Source organism: Ctenopharyngodon idella, chromosome 3 (assembly GCF_019924925.1).
Source record: "Ctenopharyngodon idella isolate HZGC_01 chromosome 3, HZGC01, whole genome shotgun sequence".
NCBI lineage: Eukaryota > Metazoa > Chordata > Actinopteri > Cypriniformes > Xenocyprididae > Ctenopharyngodon > Ctenopharyngodon idella.
This window is the reverse complement of record NC_067222.1, coordinates 38,502,466-38,509,960: the sequence shown is the minus strand read 5'-3', so window position 1 is coordinate 38,509,960 and position 7,495 is coordinate 38,502,466.

Below are 7,495 nucleotides of genomic sequence, written 5' to 3'. Positions count from 1 at the left end.
GAGGAAATTACCATTCTTGAATGTTCATTTGTAGCGCAAATTATTTGACAATTATTGGAATGCATTCTCAGCCGTTTATCTCTCTTCAAAGAAATCAGAATGTACCGTGAAGCTGGAAAGCTCCACACTGGAAATATCACAGAAACCGATGAAAGCCACTCAAGTGAATGTAGGTTGAGGAGAAGAGAGATCTGACATTATGTAAACAGACACTAGTCGAGCTGAGAGTGGCCGCCAAAGCAGTGGAAGTGACAAATTCTCAGCGGGGAGACGGAGACGCAGCCCGATGGATCTGGCCGAACAATAGGGATGGCAACAGCTTCTGCTGCTCTGCTCTCTATGGAAACATGCAGAACAAGAGGGATTACGGCAGCACGGAGACTGTCCAATCAAACGGTGCCCACAAAAGCCTCCGTAATCAAAAAGGCTTCACATGAGAATAAAGGTGCTTCTCTGAATCTTGACATGCTGATGATAGCCTTTGGCAGAGGAAATCATTTGAATTACTAAAGCAGTAAAGATGTTAATTCTGTCTAAAATGTTGAAAATTTCCATTGGATTGTCTTTTTATTTTTTTAAAGGGTTAGTTCACCCCAAAATGAAATTTCTGTGATTAAGTACTCAACCTCATGTCGTTCCACACCCGTAAGACCTTTGTTTATCTTCATAACACAAATTAAAATAATTTTGATGAAATCAAAGGGTATCTGATCCACACATAGGCAGCAATATCATTGCACCTTTTGATGTCCAGAAAGGTAGTTGAAAACATGGTTAAAATAGTCAACATGACCACAGCAGTTTAACCTTAATGTTATGAAGTGACGAGAATACTTTTTATGTGCAAAAACAAAACAAAAATAATGACTTTATTCAACAATTTGAACCGTTGTCATATGTAGTGAACTCAATGCAGGCTTCCTTGTTTACGTCCGAACGCCAATTTAGTATTGGCCGAAGCTGAACACGTGAGCAGCACGACGCATGCATGTGATGCTGACACAGGATCTGGCCAATAATGAGCCAGCATTCGGACGTAAACAAGGAAGCCTGCACTGAGTTCACTACGTATGACAACAGTTCAAATTGTTGAATAAAGTCATTATTTTTGTTTTGTTTTTACGCACAAAAAGTATTTTCGTTGCTTCATAACATTAAGGTTGAACCACTGTAGTCACATTGACTAATTTAACCATGTTTTCAACTACCTGTCTGGACGTTGCTGCCTATGTGTGGATCAGATACCCTCGAATTTCATCAAAAATATCTTAATTTGTGTTCCAAAGATGAACAAAGGTCTTACGGTTGTGGAACGTCATGAGGGTGAGTACTTAATGACAGAAATTTCATTTTTGAGTGAACTAACCCTTTAAGTCTTTACAGTCTGTAAGGAAAACATCTTATAATATCATTTGTGTATGTGTGTAATAACTGTATTCTATTTGGAATATATTTTAAAATGTAATTTATTCCTGTGTGTCAGGGTTATGTTTAGTTCTGTTCAGTTTGATTGTGTTTTAGTTTTGTTTTCCCTGTTCCCGTTTGCCTGTCTTTTAGTTCCTTGATAGTTTCCATAGTTACTCACCTATTGTCATAGTTTCTAATTTGTTACAGACCTGTTTCAGTTTCTGTTGATTAGCCTCCCTTGTGTGTTTAAGCCTTCAGCTCTCACAGTTCATCGGCTACACCTCGTCCCTCCACCCCTTCGGCTCTATTGGGCTCCGCCTTGGTCCTCAGCCCAACTGGCTCCACCTCATCTGCTTATAACCGTGGCTGCGCCTTGGCCTCCAGGACCTACGGTGGCTAACTTGTCTTCTCTTATAACAACTTAACCATCAGCTTAGATACAAAAAAAAAAAAAAAAAACATCATGAAAAGGTCAGTTTAGAATAAGAATTTAATATTATATTGCATGAGGCTCATGCTACATACAAGGTCATAATATCAATGTCACTAGACAGCATATACTTTTGGATCCCTAGAAACATTTTTTAATTGCCCTTCACTAGATTGAAAAGTTCACATTTCACTATCGCAAGCCTGCCCAGGGCGGGAATTCCAGTGTCCAGATAAAGTCGTAATTGCTCTGCCATTCTGCTGCCACAATATACATCCCGCTCCCTTCCTCCAAACCCTGCCCGACTGCCTCTCCATAAAAGAGCATCTATGCAGTGATGAAAAACTGCAAACTGCACTGACTAGTCAACAGGTTCATTATGTTGTGTCTGTGTTGACTAGTTATGGATCACAAGGCATTGGTTATGCTTGTTGTATAGGCCTACATGGCAATTGCAGGAAGAAAATTCCTTACAGAAACTGCATGTTGGCCGTGAGTTTTTGGACCATTTATGACAATGCAAGCAGCATGAATCTGGCAATGGAAATGCGCACTTTCATTTCTCACCTGCACGGACATTCTCAGCTCTCACACATTTTCTGCCAAAGCTTTGCTTGACTTGCCAAAAAACAGCAAAGACTGCTGAAGCTGCATGAAGCTGCATTTACATAATGTAAACAAGGACACGCCAAGTACTCTGTTACTTTTCTGGACTACTAGTCAACTATTAAACATTAGCAGTTATGCAAGCTCTAATGCATAACAGGAATCAGAAATTGTTTAAGAATTTTCAGTGATATTTCACCACAGAAAAAAAATCATAATAAGAAAAAGAAATAAGAAAAAAAGTCCTTCCTGTAGCAATGTGCAAGTCAGGGGTTCTCAACTTTTGCACTCAAAGTTTCCTGCAGTGTTTAGCTTTAAGCCTAATCAAACACATCTTAACAAGCTAATAGAGGTCTTCAGGAATGCTAAGCTGTGTCTGAAAGCTTAAAAATGCTGCCTTCAGAGGATATATTCCAAGGTACTAAGGTATCATTGTACATTTTTGACCAACTTTTTCCACTTTTGATGTTATTTCTAATGAGAAATTACTATTGTAGTAATTAAATATTTGCTTAGTTCTCACCAAAGCTTGCACTATTTTGTTGTAGATCATTAAACCGTTATGCTGTCTAAGAAGTTTGAAATCAATTGCATGAGGTGCCTTTATGTGCAAATGCTGCCTGCAAAGTCATTGCCTCACAGGGCAGCAAGGCAACAATTCAGCTGCCTAAGCTTTCGAACACAGCCCTAGAAAGTTATAGACAGATGAGTTTGATCAGCTTTGGAACTAAACTCTGCAGGAAAGTGGACCCTGAGTTTATTAGTGGCATCCAATAGCCACATAAAGTCTAAGTAGTTGGATGGCTTGTGACTTGTTTGCACTCAGTCGTCATTTTCATCAAAAGGAAGACTGATGATCTTAGCTTAGCTTGCTTGCTTTTTTTTGACAAGGCATGATACAGCATTCGGACTGATGCAATATGGTCAACAGAAAGTTGGCTCCCGCTACTCACCCCATCCAACTCTCTCAAACAATCAGACATAGGAAATAATAAAAAAAAACGGAAGTGACCACATGACAGTGAATAACCATTAAAAAATATTAAAGAATTAATGCTCCTACAGAGCCAGAGTTGAGAACACTTGGTCTAAGTCATGAATGATTCACAACACTTTACAATGAGGTTCAGTTTAACATTAGTTATTGCATTAGGTATCATGAACTAACAATGAACAACATCGGCTACACCATCGGCCAGGATTCTGAGATCGCGTGTAGGACTATAATGCATTAAGAGTTCGCTCAGGTACTGGGGAGCTAAACCAATTAGTGCTTTGTAAGTAATTAGCAAGATTTTAAAATCTATACAGTGTTTAATAGGGAGCCAATGCAGTGCTAACAGAACCGGACTAATGTGGTCATACTTCCTGGTTCTAGTAAGAACTCAAGCTGCTGCGTTTTGGACCAGCTGGAGTTTGTTTATTAAGCATGCAGGGCAACCACCTAGTAGAGTATAATCTATAATCTTACAATAATCTAGCCTTGAGGTCATGAATGCATGGACTAACTGTTCTGCATTTGTCATTGGGAGCATATGTCTTAGTTTAGATATATTTTTAAGATGGATGAATGCGGTTTTACAAATGCTAGAAATATGGCTTTCAAATGAAAGATTGGTATCAAAGAGCACTCCCAGGTTCCTAACTGATTCGTATATTGCTTTTCATAATATGCATAATTTCAAAGCAACTTTACAGAAAGTCGTACTGTTATGTCAATAATGCCTTAATGCAGTATTCATGTTCATTCAAGGCCATAACCATGTCTTGATAGCATATTTTCAATTTAAAATGGAGAGATCCCATAAAAAAAAGTTTAGTTGGGGGACTTGTCTACCTCAGTGCCTATGGTGGTTATGGCCCTGATTCATTATACATATTAATGTTAAACTGAACTGAATTTTTTTTTTTTTTTTTTTTTTTAACCAATGTTAACTTATTGAACCTTGTGGGAAACTGAACAATCTATTCATGAATGGGGCTGAATCAGTCCAAGCAGTGCAAAGTCTGCTTCTCGGTGATTCATCGACCAGACAGCTATGTTTCAAACATGTCCGATTAGCATTTGGAGAGAACTGAGGGTTTGATGAAAAGTATATTGTGATTTTATCAACACAGATATGAAACAGATAAGTTGGTTTTAATAAATAGCATAAATAACATAACATTCTAAGTGACGTTATTTAATATTGTTTAATGTAAATGCAAATTATATATTTGGCTTGAATCATGAATGTATACTGATCTGAGACACTTGAAATTACGTGAATAACTGTAATAAACAGTGATATGAGCCTTCAAATAGTTTTATTAATGACTGCACTTAATTGTATCTGTACTTGTACTCAGTTGAATCTAATCTAACCTATTGGGACGTTTTAGTGCATGAAATATGCCATGCAGGTATGTCAGGGAACATGTGATGACATGAAATCGTTTTTTTAAACTGGTTAATTGAAATGAGTTGTTAGAAAGAAGTGAATCACGAAACCCACCTGCTCTCTCTTACCTTGGAGTACCTTGGCAATGTGCCTGTGTTTTTGGGTCACCCTGCTCATGACAGGATGTGTGCATCCTTCACACCACAGGCACAGGCTGACTGACTAAATAGATGGGCTGGCCATGAACATTTTTACTGGGTGATGTAAATGCTGTTAACCTGAATCAAATCATATTGGCACTACTGTTCTGCAAGTGCCCTTGAAAGAGAAAGAGCTTTGACCTAAAACTTTCAGCATGCTTCTGAAAAGAAACTGATTTTCTGATTCCCTCTTGAGGCCCAGTTTTCCAGGACCATGAGAAAGCAGGTTACCTACTTCAAAGTACCTGGATGTCAAAGAAAACATGTTATTCAGAGAGGGTTTTCAATAAACTTCTACTGTTTATCTATCTCTGCCAGCGTCATGCAAAACAGGTCATATAAACCCACAATATAGACTCATTTGCAAAAATAGATAAACATGTTTCAATGTGGGTCATACCCTGCTGTTTTACTTTGAGCTTTGCTGCAGTTATGGCGACATTTCTCTGAATATTAATAGAAATGAAACAGGGAATGTGGCATGAAACATGTGAGGAACACCACTCAAGGCATCTGTTGATTGTGGCCCAGTATTGCCATCCTCTTCCTGCAGGGCCTCATTTCCTGCCATCAGACTTTGCCTTACGTGATTAAGTTTCCAATTATTGATGTCTGCCAAGTTCCTCTGGCTCCATTGAGCGGGTCTGGATCGTTCTTCCTCTTCTGAGGCTGAGAGCGGCGTGTTGGGAGTCTAAAATAGGAGAATGCTCTTGCATGCTGAAGCAAAAACTCATCAAGCAGAAACTCATGCTGAGCAGAAACATCTTCGAGGCTGGTCAACAGGTATGTTATGAATGAAGGCCTATGTGAGCAAACTGGATGAATGGATGGATTTTGAGTTCAACAAATTTTGATTTTAAAGGTACACTCTATAATACCTACACTTTATTTTGATAATCCACTTCCAATTATTCTACCAACTTAAATGAGCAGTATGTAATATTAACAGCTAATGGTTGAAATGGGAACTGCAGTCCAAATTCAAAATATTAGAGAGGGCTGTTTCTCCCGCCCCCTCCTCCTCAGACTTGATGCTCACACTGGTTGCCAGATTTAGGACACGCAACAGGAACGAGCACAATTGACAATGGATGGTGACGAGCCTTACACTGTAAGAGAGTTGATTTATCTGCATTTTAATATGCCTCTAGTCATAGAGCTTTTTAGATGCCAAGGCTTTTTAGGTTGGGTAGAGTCTGCTATCTCTGACCTAGTTTGTTGGCTGGCTTCTGTGCATACAATACGCTGTGTTTTCCACCAAATGGCAACCCAGGGTGTTGAAATAGTATTGGGTAAATTGGCAGTGGGCGGAATCACACAGATCAAAACAAAAACAGACATTTGGACAAAAATTACACACAGCAACTTTATCTTTGAAACTACATGTCAACTTATTTTACTAATACTAACCCAATAGTCCACTAATACTCTAATGAGAGTTAGCTGACATGTAGTTGCAAAGTTACTTATAGTTAGTAGTAGAATGTCAAAAGTGGACCATCGAAATGCAGTGTAACCATTATTGCAAAAAGTTACAAAGGTGTTTGACAAAGGTGCCAGTATAAAGTCCAAAAAACTGTTTTATATGTTGAGTGCATCTTTGATGACTAAATTGCAAGAATAGCAAACTAAACAATGAGAAATCAGATACAAGTTGCTAAAGAACTAAGTAAAAACATGCCTTCTGTGAGTTTGCAACACTTCCAAACACATTAGCGCAGTGTTTCAGCGTCAGTAGTGTAAAACTGATTTTGGATGCGAGTCCTGTAGACTGCAACAGATTCTGAAAAGATAATCAAAAGGCAGATGGAAAAACAATGCAATTCCAGCTGGTGAAATACAAAGCCAAACTGAAGACAACATGACCAGCTGAGAATAAAGAGCGTAGATATAATCAACACAGAGCCTACAATCATAATTCAAACATGCTCATTCAGTAGAAAGCAGTATTGAGTTTTGTTCATTCATGGAGAAATATTTATCTTTCTCCAAGCCCAAAATGTTTTCAGTAAAGCCAAGAATCTTTTAATCCTCTTTGCTACTCACATTTAATCCCTGGTCATTTTCTCATTAATAAAATAATGTTGCAATACTTCACATAAATTTGATTCCAGACTTTTGTCTGTATGTAAAGTCTGGTACATAATGAAGCTTATACTGCAACAAACTGAAAGCTCATTTAAATTACGGTGCAGTGTTCTGTTCTGTAGAAATGTGTTGACTGTGGTCAGGATTCGTCTACATCCAGGCAAGATAAACTCACTATTTTAAAGACCTAACCTTGAAAAACAAACAGAATATGCCGCTATGCTTGAGGAACTTGATGGCAAACTTTAAAACACTAGTTTGCAGTCTTTGCAAAGCTGTTTTTTTTTTTTTTTTTAAGGCAATGTCTTGAGTCTTTGCAAAGTTTGACAAATCCAGCAACATTTTTTCCTCTCAGAAACACACTCGTCTTTTGCATAGCTGCT